At 39.0% G+C, this 13,998-nt stretch overlaps 1 protein-coding gene and 1 long non-coding RNA gene across 2 annotated transcripts in view; one reads left to right on the plus strand and one right to left on the minus strand.

The window, feature by feature from the left end:
* The window catches only part of LOC105923771, a gene marked incomplete at its 3' end in the record, with an annotated part of 780,934 nt that overhangs the window by 696,702 nt on the left and 70,234 nt on the right, over positions 1-13,998 (plus strand). The window lies entirely within an intron of this gene.
* LOC118561505 lies at positions 337-2,194 on the minus strand. The gene is made up of 3 exons (XR_004930083.1): positions 2,155-2,194; positions 625-985; positions 337-530 (listed from the first exon to the last, which is right to left on the minus strand). It is a non-coding gene; the product is annotated as an uncharacterized LOC118561505 (long non-coding RNA).

Consider the following 13,998-nt stretch of genomic DNA (forward strand, 5'->3'; position numbering starts at 1 on the left):
GTATATAAGCTCTTAAAAATAAGCATAACTCAATTGTTTCATCATGTGTGGACGGTGCATGAAGAAAGTTCTCTGTCATCAGAAGGTATGATAGTTCGAACTGTCTCATAACATGTGAATGGTCCTCTGAAGACGTTGGACTGTGCAAGTTTCTGCCGCTTGCTTAGGAACCTGTTTGAGATGATCTTGTTCACCAAAACGCCGTGGAAGGGTTCACAGGTGTCAAAGTCCAGTCCTCAAGAGCCGGTGTCCTGCAACTTTTAGATATGTCCCTGGTCCGACACGCCTGAGTCAAATAATCAGGTAATTACCAGGACTCTGAAGAACCTGACTGCAAACTGAGGAGCTAATTGTGCCATTTGATTCAGGTGTGTGGGACCAAGGAAACCTCTAAAAGTTTCAGGACATGCCCTCAAGGATTGGAGCTTGACACCCCAGGTATACATAATGTAGGGCCGGCCACTTGGAGCAATTGCATCTCTAATCTTACAAATGATGTTCCATAAGTGAACCACTTTTTAGAGTTGTTCCTGAAAGACAAGAAAATAAACAAGTTCTTAAAGTACATACTCCATATTTAAAAGCATGTATCATATAGTATTTATCTTTTACATTCAAACATACCTCAGTGATATTTAAACAGGTGAGCAGAATTGGCTGCTTATCCAAGAAGTCACCAGTAAAGTAATATGTATTCTTCAGTTTTTGAAAAAGGTTCATCCAGTACTGTGCACGACATTTCCTTAAGAAATCCCACCAGCTGTTGATGTGCTGGCTGTGGGTGCTGGATCCCACAATTAAGTAGTTTTCAGGATAGTTGTCATCAAGACGCAAAAATCTTTGAATGTCTTTCATTGTACCATTCTCTGTCTCCATGTCTATATGAATTCTGGCTGTGGTACCCCCTCTGTTAGTGCTGGAAGAAAATATCCAGAAGTAACTTTTGGACAGCACCATCCATGTATTCAGCTTTAGAGATGCCAACCTGTAAACACAGCAGAGATTTTGTTATTGTTTTTTCAAGTTTTTTATTTTAAACAAAATGTAAAAATAACATAATTTATTCTTTCTAAAAATTGAGCACGTTACTTATGCTAAATGTGAGAAGCTAAATATTCCAAATTCAAAGTTTTTAAATATTTAAATTTTGAGTGTCAGATCAAATGCACAGGCATTCTAAGATGTAAAAGGGAACATTAATTTTCTGGCTGTATTTTAATGTAGCTATCTTAATCCTGGTCCTCCTACCTTAATGTTTTTGTTTATGGGAATTTTAAAAAGTACTTTTACAGAATTCCCATCAGAAGGAGAATAGCTGCTGTTTAAAATTGTGATTTAAAGTTAAACTGGATCAATGTTAATATTGCTTAAACCTAGACTGCAATGGAACAATGTTGTTGATAATGATTTGTTTTCTTTTCTGAGTAAGTTTAAAGACATCAGAAAAAACAAATGGACAACAAATAAACTGAGAACAATGGTGCCTTGCTGCCAGGAGCTTTCATTGATAAATTCTGATATTAACTTTTGAATTTGCAGCAATGATAATCGATTATCAGTTTTTGCTAAAAAAAAACTACTGACATGTTAAAGCATGTCAGTAGTTGACTGGGTTTATTAATGAAGTTCATATAAATAGTTGTCCTTCACTGGCTTGTGAATTGTCCCATTAGAAAGCTCTGTATTCATATCTTTGTTTTGACACAATAAAATATGGATAAATGTAGCTTTATCTAGCCTCACTTTCATTGTGTAGAATACACATACTTTTAATTAGCCTTACAAGTGTCGGATTAAAATTTATTTTAATCATATTTGATTAAAATACATAAGGGCATAGATAGGTACATTTGCAGTCACAGGCCCTGTTTACAGAGTACTTAAACGGTGTAATTCCCATGCCGCACCACTAGTAGCGCTGTGATTTTTGAAGCTCCGGGTCAAATTGCCCCCCCCCCCCCCATGCAACAGTTAAACCTTGTAGTGTGTAAATGGAGAGTACAAAGGCAACGCAAACCTGTTTTCACCGTGTAAACAGAGCCAGAGACTGTACTACAGTAATGCAAGTGTATCCAAAGCAGAGTTGTTAACTATAAATAACTGCCGAATTGGTCAAATTTCAAGTAGAGGACTTGCTGTATATTTATGACTTACCTTGTCACTCCTCAGTGCAGAAATACATTCCTCCGACAAATGACGACTTCTTAAAAAGTAATAAAAGGCGCCCCTCCGTCTCTCCTCTTCTCCATGACACTCAAATATCCCGCGAGCTGATGCCGGGTTATGTTGCGTTGTTATGAGACGAAAATGATGTCGTTTAAGCAAGATAAGTCTCTCATTAAAACAAGAAACTTTGCCGTTAAAGGGAGAAAGTTATATAGTTATAGGAAGTTGCCTTGTCAGCCGTCTGTGCGGCATGTTTCCAGTGTCCTCCACAGATGGATCTCATGGCTGATCCAAGGTCGGTGGTGTGGCCGTGAACCCGATAGGGGGCGTGTTCAATTTGCATATTTTCGAAACATTTAGATATAACATTTAACATTTAGATATAGATTTAACATTTAGATATAGATTTAACATTTACATTTAACATTTAACATTTAGATTTAAATTTAACATTTAGATATAGATTTAACATTTACATTTAACATTTAACATTTAGATTTAAATTTAACATTTAGATATAGATTTAACATTTACATTTAACATTTAACATTTAGATTTAAATTTAACATTTAGATATAGATTTAACATTTAGATTTAACATTTAACATTTAGATATATATTTAACATTTAGATTTAAATTTAACATTTAGATATAGATTTAACATTTAGATTTAAATTTAACATTTAGATATAGATTTAACATTTAGATTTAAATTTAACATTTAGATATAGATTTAACATTTACATTTAACATTTAACATTTAGATTTAAATTTAACATTTAGATATAGATTTAACATTTAGATTTAACATTTAACATTTAGATATATATTTAACATTTAGATTTAAATTTAACATTTAGATATAGATTTAACATTTAGATTTAAATTTAACATTTAGATATAGATTTAACATTTAGATTTAACATTTAACATTTAGATATAGATTTAACATTTAGATATAGATTTAGCATTTAGATATAGATTTAACATTTACATTTAACATTTAGATATAGATTTAACATTTAGATTTAAATTTAACATTTAGATATAGATTTAACATTTAGATATAGATTTAACATTTAGATTTAACATTTAACATTTAGATATAGATTTAACATTTACATTTAACATTTAACATTTAGATATAGTTTTAACATTTAGATTTAAATTTAACATTTAGATATAGATTTAGCATTTAGATTTAAATTTAACATTTAGATATAGATTTAACATTTAGATTTAAATTTAACATTTAGATATAGATTTAACATTTAGATATAGATTTAGCATTTAGATTTAACATATAACATTTAGATATAGATTTAACATTTAGATTTAAATTTAACATTTAGATATAGATTTAGCATTTAGATTTAAATTTAACATTTAGATATATATTTAACATTTAGATATAGATTTAGCATTTAGATTTAAATTTAACATTTAGATATAGATTTAACATTTAGATATAGATTTAACATTTAGATATAGATTTAGCATTTAGATTTAACATTTAACATTTAGATATAGATTTAACATTTAGATTTAACATTTAACTATTTATTTTACTTTGTGAATTTCTGTCTTAAATGTGAGAAAAGGGAGTTAAATGTGAGAAAAGTGAGCTAAATAATCAAAATATATCAGCTATAGAATTTTATCTGAAATTTTACATTCGGCACCCCATACAGCAGTTGCATCACAGTTCAAAAAGTCATAAAAACATACAATTAAATAAATAAAAGCAACAGATTTTAACAGTTTAGATTTGAGCTTTTCAGCTGAAACATGGTCTGATATTGATGTTCTTCTTATTGAGGCTGGTCCTCCTGGATGTTCCTTTAGAAATTCCCCTCGGTTCTCCTCAGTTTAGCTCTCTTGAGCTTTAGACTCTCTCTGTTCATCTGTGGCATTTCTACTTGATCTCCTCCCAACACTAAAGCTGATGTTTTAACAGAATTCTCTCCATCACAACAACAAACTATGAAAAAATCACATTACCAGGTGATTTTAATCTATGATGACGTTCAGAAGGACTGATTTGGATCTGATTTCCTTCATATCATTCGGACATTTGATTGTTCTCAGTATGGTTCTGGTCCAACTCATGATCCTGGACTCTCCAACACCAGCTGACCTTTCAACTATTAATAAACTCATTTCTGATCGCAAAGCTTTAGTGTTTAACTTTATACCAAACCTCTGACTGTTAACCAGACAGGCCCTCAGCATTTTAGAGCCAATACTTCAGAACATTTTATCACATCTATCAACGGTTTCTTCAGTTTGATGAACAGAATTCATCCCACTCTGTGGATGTATTGGTCTGTGTCTGCAGCCTCATTGGACCTAGTAGCACCTTCTAAACTCTCAAAACTCTGTTCTATTTAATCTGAAACATCCTCCTGGATCTATGACACTTTTCAGAGAACCAGAAAGCAACACAGGCAAGATGGAGAAGTTTGATCTCTGACCTTTTTATGTTAAAACCCCTTTTAAAGGATTTTAATAGAGTTATAAAGGACGGATAACCTCATTGGTTTATATGAGCCAAATTTCAAATAGCTTTTTAAGATCATCATCCATCCATCCATCCATTTTCTAAACCGCCTAATCCCTCACGGGGTTGCGGGGTTGCAGGTGTCTATCTCCAGCGTTCACTGGGCGAGAGGCGGGTTTACCCTGGACAGGTCGCCAGTCTGTCACAGAACTGCTCCTTCATCAATGAGCTTAAATTGTTAATTCTTCCTTTACTTCAATATCTAGAGAAGCAAAATGTTTAACTCAATTCCTCCGCTTTCTTAGTCTGAGTTCATGAGAACAATCAATAGCAAGAAGTCTTCTTCCTGTCCTTTAGACGTTTGAATGTTTTTATCTCCAGACATTTTAACACTTTTGAAGAAGTCTTTATTCTCTGGGATTCTTCCCTCCGTGTTTAAAGTAGTTGTTCTCCAACCATCAGTGAATAAATCAGGCCTTGACTCTGATCATTTTAATATTTCTATGCCCTGTTCTGGCTGTCTGTCTGCTTGCTGACTCTCATCCTGCACCGCTACAATCAGCATAATCTCCTGCATCTGTGAGTCTCCTCCATTGGCAGCTCAGTCAAGCTCATCTGCTTCACCTGTTCATCCGCCTATATATACTGGACAGACAGTCACCAGATTATTAAAAGCCTTGAGCAAGTAGATGGTCATTGAGTTTCCCTGGAGGACTCCTAGTTTTAGGATTTTTCCTGCATGGCCTTATCCTTGAAGGACATCTACACTGAGCCTGGACTTACACCTTGACCACCAACCCTGCTTAGTCCCACTGATCTGTCTGCCTGTCAGTTTATTTCCACACTGGCCTACAGAACCAATTCTTGCCTCAGGCCTCCTCCCTGCACTCAGCATCTCCAGGCTGCCCCCCCCCCCCCCACCCCAGACATACCCATAGTACACCCTTTTCAACGATAACAAGATTGTTGTTCAATGTTTGTGTTGCTATTCATTTCATTTGTGCCGTCATCATTGAAACGTTATCAGACCACATGCTGCACACTGCAACCAATTGGTCTGCATGGCTGTCATCCAAGAAGGAAGGCTCTTCTGAAGATGATGCACCAGAAGGCCCAAGAATAGTTTGCTGAGGAGAAGCCGACTGAGCAGATTATTACTGGAACCAAAGCTGGTGGTCTGATGAGACCAAGCCTTCGTCTTTCTGGACAATGACCTGGACTTACACATTGACCACCTGCCCTGCCTTGGTTCTGATGGTGTCCAGCAGGTGTGGTGGCAACCAGTGTCTCGCCTACAGTCAGGCATTGTGGTGGTGGTGATGGTGGGGGGGGGGGGGGGGGGTATCATGGTTTGGGGCTGCATGAATTCTGCCAGCTGTGGGAAGCTACAGTTCATTGAGAGAACCATGAACAGTAACACGTACTGTGACTGACTGAAGCAGAGCATCATCCCCTCTCTTAGTAAACTGGTACAAAGGTTAATACTCCACCATGATAACAACCCCAAACACTCCTCCAAGATGGCTGCTGCCTTGCTAAAGAGATTGGGGATGTGGTCCAGCATGTCTCTGGACCTAAACCCTATTGGGCATCTGTGGGACATCCTCAAATGGAAAGAGAGAAGATCAAGGTCTCTAACATTGACCAGCTCTGAGATTTTGTCATGGAGAAGAGGATTACAGTGACAATCTGTGAAGCTCTAGTGAACTCCAGACCCAAAACATTTAAGGCAGTATTGGAAAATCCTGGTGAGCACATTTTGTGCACAATTTGCATAAATCCACGAACAACACAAACAATCATGTTTCTTTAGTTTGTCTAAAGCAGGAGAACTCAGGTCCAGACCGTCAGACTCTAATTCTCTGTCTGTACCTGGCGTTGTCTCTAATGTGTTCATTGATGTTAATTACAGCTTTGGATGACATTAAATGATTGATTGTATTCCAACCAATCACAATTGTAGAATTTTCTATTAAAGCCTTTTTCAGCAGATTTCTGCTCAACTTTTAATGATCTGGATCAATCTGCCTCAAATCAAATCAAAATATAGTTATTATATGGGAGTGATGATCCTGCAGTTTGGGAGTCGGGTGTTTGTGTCTTAGAGAGGCTGCAAAGGTTGCTGGTTCAAAACTCACTCTGTAAAACTGGGTTTCTGAGCAAGACACAGATTGCTCCCTTGGTGCCACTCTGTGCCAGCACACTGCTCTCTAAGGGTGGGTTAAACCCAGAGACACATTTCCCCCTGTAGGACTTTAAAATAAAATATTTAGAATAGTTTTATTTATAAATGCGCTTTTATTTATTGACCATGCTGTTTTCCTCTTAATATCTGTTTTTTACCTGCTTGTTTTTTTAAAAGAGCTTTGTTAATAAAGTTATTTATTATGGTAAGTGTTAACTGTGTTTCTGTCCTTTGACTCCATGATTTTAAAATCATTACTTATTAAACATGTTTGCAGCGGTCTTGAAAAAAAAGTCCATCATTTATAGAATCTGGTTGGTTCTATATGTTCTCTCTACATGTCTAAATAAAAGCAGTGGGGTGACTGAACATTGTTAATTATTCTATTAACCTGAAACTTTACTGGGGCTTGTAAATCCTCCTAATGGAACAGATGGATCAGAACATCTGGTTTTTATACCGACTTGGTTTGAAATGACAGTTGAACATCTTTGAAGATGAAATCTGGTCATTCCAGTGTGACCCGCTCTGATCCATAAACCATTTCCATGAGATTTAGTGTTGTCAAATGTTCCAATGATCACATTTGGGTCCAACTTGCTGCAGCCGTAGAGAAAATCAGTGAAACCAGGAAATACAAGAAAATGCCTCTGAATGAAGAACTGGATTCAAATCAAGTAGAAAAAGAAGGGAAAACTACAAAAGGCTGTATTCTAAAGGACTCTGATTTGTCACTTTTGTGATGTCATCAGATTATTTTTATTTTCAGCTTTTATTCAGCAGCTAAATCAGAATCTGCAGACTCCAGAGTTTTCATTCTAGAAACCAGATTTCCTGATTCCTTTCAATTATTCATCTAAAAACATGATCTGAGTCTCTGACGTCAGCATTAACTGATGTTATGAGGAAGAAGCAGCAGAGCAGTAAAAGAACCGGTACCAGTTCAACTGAACAACTAAAAAACTGCAGCATTGAAATATTATTAATATTATTATTTATATTTTCTCAAATTCAGTTTTTGTCTGAAGAAAAGAGACAAATGAAGGAAACTGAGCGTTTGTTGGTGCTGATAACCAGGAAATCAGACCCTGACAAGCACCATGGTTACATGAAGCAGCAGCTTGGTTCTGAAGGAGAACCAGACTGAGTTCTGCTGCTGGTTCTGTTCACAGTCCACAGAGAGAAAACCCACTGAGGGGAAAACCAGAACAAGTTAACACTCACCCTGATCCAGAGTCTTCTCTTTGTTCAGTTCTGCTACTAAATGGAGTCAGAACCTGTTTCTCCTGATCTGATACCTGACTGTAACTGACTCACCTGAGGCTCCGCCCCCTGTCAAGGTGTGTTTACCTGAGTTTAAACACTTATTTTCATGCCTGTGCATGTCTGTGCATCTTTCCTTTCAAATCTTCTCTTTGCATCAACAGTGAACTGAGCTGTAAAACTCTGAGGTCAGGGTGAAACTTGTGTGTTTTTCAGGTTTCTTCTCAGTTTTCAGCTCATTTCCAGTCAACATTTTATTGCATTCAGTAGTTTTGTTCTCTGTAAACCAGGAAGTGATCAGCAGAAACTCTGGGAGGAGATCTGACAGCTTTAGCTGGACTCTAATCTTTCTTTATTTCTACGCTGTAAAACATTCAGTCCTGTTTCTACGTGGATCATTTTCTCCCTGAAATCATCTGGAACTGTTCAGCAAATGTTCACACAGTCAGCTTCACTTTCTCCCAGCTTGGAGTCAAAGAAAAGATTGATTTCATCTCTGACTGGGAATCTTCTCATGATGTTTTTATTGAAACCCAAACTGGAAGAAGATCCCAGTCAGAGCTCCAGGTCCAGTAAAGTTCTGGTCAGCAGACTGAGAAGCAGCTCAGATCAGTCTGCTGAGGATCTGGAGATGTTGAGGCTCTCAGCAGCTTTAGGTGAGTCTGATTCCAGGAGATCTCCTCTCCAAAGTGTCTCCAAGTGTCCTGTCCTCCTGAGATGTTTCAGAGCAGCATCCTAACAGCACAGCTGAGGAAACGTGTTGCTTGGAGATGTTCAGGAAGGAAGCAGAGCCTGTGTGGAGGTGACTGCTGTCACTTCTTCTTCCATCCACCTTCATGCTGCCAAGCCTCCTCTGGAGCTTCTGGGACAGAAAGCAAAGCAACATGTTGGTTTTGCTGAATCTCCTCCAGCTGCAGCAGTTTTCCACCTTAAAGCTGCTTCAGGGCAGATCTGAGGGAAAGAGGAGCTGAAGAGTTCAGCAGATGTTAAAGCTTCATGTCTCCCAGCTCAGCTTCATGCTGCTCTTCATGTGTCCCTGCAGGAAGCTGCTGCTCTCCCTCTGTGTGCCATGCAGCAGCGCCACCTGCTGTCCACACCAACTAACTGCAGCCATCAATCCTTCCTGTCTGCATCTGCTTCAGTTTGTCTTTAAACCATCATCTGTGTTGCTGCTCTGCTGGAATCAGACAGGAATCATGGTGGAAAGTTCAGATCTCTGCAGGAAGGAACTAAAAGATCATCTGAACTGAACGCAGTCAGAAAAAGATGGAAAAGCTGCAAATATTCAGCAACTTGGGGATCATGATTTCCCTGCTGTAACCTACCTGACCTTTGACCTCACAGAGCCCAGCCTGGAGGATCTTCTCCACCATCACTGTCACTATTTAAACGAGCAAATCAATCATCTGTTGCTCAGATAGAAAAGTTCAAACTGTTATGTTGAGTAAAGTTTCTCTCCTATCCTTGCTTTCTAAATGCCAACAGCCTGACAAAAGGATTCAATCTATGTTGCGCGGTTGAAGGCCTGATTGTGTTTAGTCTCAGAGAGAGAGCCAAGGTTGAGGAGCACAGATAGCGGTAGGCAGAAAGGAAAGCTGCAGGCGTCGGGGAGTCGCTCTTGAAGGCTGCCTCTAGTGAGCCAGATCTAGAAAAGAACATTTCTCTGTCTAGTTAGAGCAGATTGAACATCTTCCACAGACTGGTTCTGTTCTCCCTGCAAGGATCCAATAAATGCTGATTAATGAAGACCACCCATCTCCTCCTTGTTAATTCAGAATAGTCATTTATTTCCATCAACATGTCAATAAAGTCACGTCTTCATCTTCAAACGTCCTTGATCCTCAGCGAGCTCTGAGCAACCAGAGCTAACCTTCTGGTCTGAGCATCAAGTGTTGGAGGAAAGAAACCTGCCTAAAACCAGCAAAGTTCAACCAGGAAATAAAGCCACAGAAGTGAGAAAGTTTCCTTTAGACCTCGTCTACAAAAGCTTTAGAAGCCAAACTGTCAGATATTTAGCAGATAGAAGCTGCAGCCGTAGAACAGGATCCTAAAGAAGCACTTTGCAGATTTTCCTGCTTTCATTTCTAATCATCAGAGGATGGAACAAGTCGCTGCTTTGCCTCTTTTTTCATCACTCCACCATTTGGACTTTTTCCCTCTGCAAGGTCTGCAGCTGGAAAGTTAGTGAGAACTGCTTTTCTAACTATTGCTCTGTTTTCTCTTCTGCTGGGGAGTCCAGAGTCCGTCTGAGCAGCAGAACCGGTTCCCCTCGTCTCTCATTTAGCTTCTTAAATGCACATGAGCAGCAACACTGGAAAAAACTGAACTTTATTAAAAAATCTTCCTCCCAGAATCATGTCTACAAAGTAGCTAAAAGCTGAGCTCCTGGTTCTGAATCTGCTTTTATTCTGATCGGTTCTGGATCCGTTCAAAGCTAAAGATGATATTTGTGTTTAAAAGTTCATGAAAAATAAAGTTAAACATTTAACTTCATAAAGAATATTTTAAAGTTGTTCAAAGGTTCTGGGGAAACAAACCAAAGGCAGCAGGAGATGGTTTCCACATTCCTCAGACAAGGATCATTATTTAATGTCTAGAACTGGACCAGAACCAGCCAGCCAGGTTCTGCTCCTTTAGCCAAATCAATACATGGTTCTGGTCGGATGGTATTAAGGTTTTAGGACAATAAACAACTGCAACATATTTCCATCATTATCAACAGGGTTTAGTGCTTTCATTTGCTTTGTTCTGGTTCTGAAAGCTAAAAGTTCTGGTCCAAATGGTCCTATCAGCTGATTAACACACATATTAAACCAAACCTTCCTGCATCTTTGTCTTTTTATTCCACATGGCAGCTGCCCGCTAACCTTTAGCTAACATATTTATTATAAAATCAGCAGTCAAGGTTCTCCTGAGGAGATCCATATAGAACCAGAACCGATCTGATAGAACCTCTGCAGGTTTTAGAACCAGCTGCTATTTGTTTTAAAGTCAGTCAGGCTGTTATCAGCCAGTGAGCTGAACCACCTTAATGACTCCATCTAACAGACTAGTAACACAGCAGTAATAACGCCATCAGTGGAAATATGGAACATACTAATAAACTGAGATTTAGAGATGAAAATATGAATCTTAGTTATTGATCACAGGTTCTACAGCGGCTGGGTTCTGGTCCACAGAGCTGGATAGAAAAACAGGCTCAGAATAGACGTCTATTTTCCAGGTAGAAGCAGCAAATCTTCTAATGGACATGTGGAGGTAAAACAGCTACAGAACAGATATTTACTTCCTTTAAACAGAGCCTCTGCCTCCAGATTGGAGAAAATTACAGATTTATTCCTGACAAACGTTTCATTGCAGAGAAAAACACAGCAGGGATGATTCTAGGAGGAATATGTTGCTTTCTTTAACTTGTTGTTCATTTTATATTGATTTATTGATATTGATTTATTGATATTGATTTATTGATATTGATCAGATTTCCATCTCTGGGTTAAAGCGTTTCTTTTCTCTAATCAGTAACAGCTTCATGTTCTACATCACAGAACTATGTTCACTAAAGCAACACTTTTTAGAAGCAAGTTAATGATGGAAAAGGACAATAATATGTTGAGATGACGGTTAACAGTGAAGCAAACAGAACCAGAACTGTTGTGGGAACTGAGCGGGTCCAGAACGGTGCCTCCTTCCTGTTTTCCCTCCTTTCATGCCAACAGCAGCGTGCTGTGTGTTTTCTCCCTGGCCATAAATGCCCTCATGGTGGCCCACAGCCCTCTAGATCTCAACCTGCAGCAGCACTGAGCGACCAAACGTCTCAGCAAATTCCTGCATGTAGTGGAAGTTCAGCGCTGAGCAAATATTCTCCCTGGGTCCAAAAAACAGCCAAAGTTCTGGTTTCACCGCAGCATTTCCACCGTTCTCCAAGATCTCAGTCCAGACTCACCGCAGATCTGATCCTTGTTAAGGTTTAGAGATTAAAAAGTTAAAGGCCAACCGAGCAGCACCACAGAACTCACTGGTAGAAACTGGATTCTACTGAACAACCTCAACCTGCAGTCGGGTTCCTGAGCCCGCTCCAGGGTCCGACTCCTACAGAACCGCCTGGAACCAAAACGTCTTTAAATGAAACTCTGTTAGGACTGTAAACTTTTCTGCAGTAAAAGCCCATTCTCTAGTTTCTAAGGTTCTGTTTTAATGAGCCTTTCATGGACCACGGTACCTTGATCCATAACAGAACCACGGCTGCTGCTTCTTCTCTGGGTTCTGCTGGGTTCTGGTGTCGTGTGATGACTGCAGCTCTGTGATGTCCTCACAGTCTGATTTCTAAATGATGAACAATGACAAGCGGTCGGCTCTTTGGCCAAATCTCCATCTGGCTTCATGTTGAGCTGCTGGAACTGGGCTAGAAAAGCTGAAGGATGGAAACATTTCTGAGAGCCTCCATGTTGCTTTGCTCCCCATTCTAGAAGCTCCCAGCTTTCAGCTTCCTCTGACTCCCAGAAGCAGAGATTTCTATTTGCTGGATTAAAGATGGAGTTTTATCTAACATCAGGGCTGTTAGAACTGCAGCTCTTCTCTTCCTAAAATGCAGCGTCTTATTTCTAACGGTTCTACCTTCAGACTTCAGAGTCTCCCTTCAGTCCAACTCTGCAGTCTGCTCACTGCTCAGAGAAAACCTTCAACTGCTTCTGCTGCTAGGAAAGTTTACACACCATCAAAGCTGAGCACATTCATTTTCTCTGGCTTTTCATCCACACATCAGCTGCTCAACATCCATCACCTGCTGCAGAGTCCTGCTAGCAAACTTAGTTACAATACAGGCCCCTGCTAAAGTATTCACACCCCATTAAACTTTGTCTCATTTTATCAGCTGACCACCACAAACTGCTGATTTTATTGGGATTTTATTTGGCAGATCAACACAAAGCAGCACATCCAGGCTCATTAGTGGAAACTTTTTCACACTGAATAACTTTATCTAATAAAACTGAAAATGTCTCATCAGTCCACAGAATATTTCCCCAAAAGTCTTGATGATCATCAAGATGTTTTTGGTAAATGTGAGACGGGTCTTTGGGTTCTTCTGGGTCAGCAGTGGTTCTGGTCTTGGACCTCTCCCATGGAGGCCATTTTTCCCAGTTTCTCTCTAATTGTTGAATCCTGACCTCTGACCTTAACTGAGGCAGTGAGTCCTGCAGAGCTTCAGATGTTGTTCTGGTTCCTCTGGGACCTCCTGGATGAGTCCTTGTTAAATCACTCAGTGATTTAGATTTTACTCAGATTTTTATGCTAGATGTGCTTCGTTCCACCGGCTCGTTTTTTAGCTCGGCTTTTTTCACTTCATTCCACTATTCAGTTTAGAGCATTTTAGGATTCTAGATTCAAAGACAGCTGACCACATGGAGAATTGTGATTTTCTGGTTAAATTTCATGTGTGAAACATTTATAAATGTACTAAAATTGAATGTTTTGGCCTCTTTTAATGTTTTGTTTCCCCACGTGTTAAAATGACTGCTATGCTGGTTAAGGCTAGTGTCTCGTGTTTTGTATTAAACGATTGCCTTTCTCCTTGATCTGACTTTCTAGCTTTATTCATCTGTATCAGTCTGTTGAATATTTCTCCATCATTATTCTTCTGGTGCTTCAATTTGCAGACGGTCCCTAAGCATCTGCGGAGCAGCGAGCTCTGCATAGAGTCCAATGTAAGTCTCCCAGCGCGGTGGGAGACTCGTTTTGAGGAAACTACGATTGTAGCTCACTGTCTGCCTTGCTGTGGTTGCAGAGAGGTGTCGCTTTGTAGAAGAAATGATCCTCCGATGAGTTCTTGACCCGGAAAAGCCGAATCTGTGAATATCTTTCTAACTTTAGCGAAGTGATGTGAAC

This window comes from Fundulus heteroclitus, unplaced genomic scaffold (genome assembly GCF_011125445.2).
Source record: "Fundulus heteroclitus isolate FHET01 unplaced genomic scaffold, MU-UCD_Fhet_4.1 scaffold_65, whole genome shotgun sequence".
NCBI lineage: Eukaryota > Metazoa > Chordata > Actinopteri > Cyprinodontiformes > Fundulidae > Fundulus > Fundulus heteroclitus.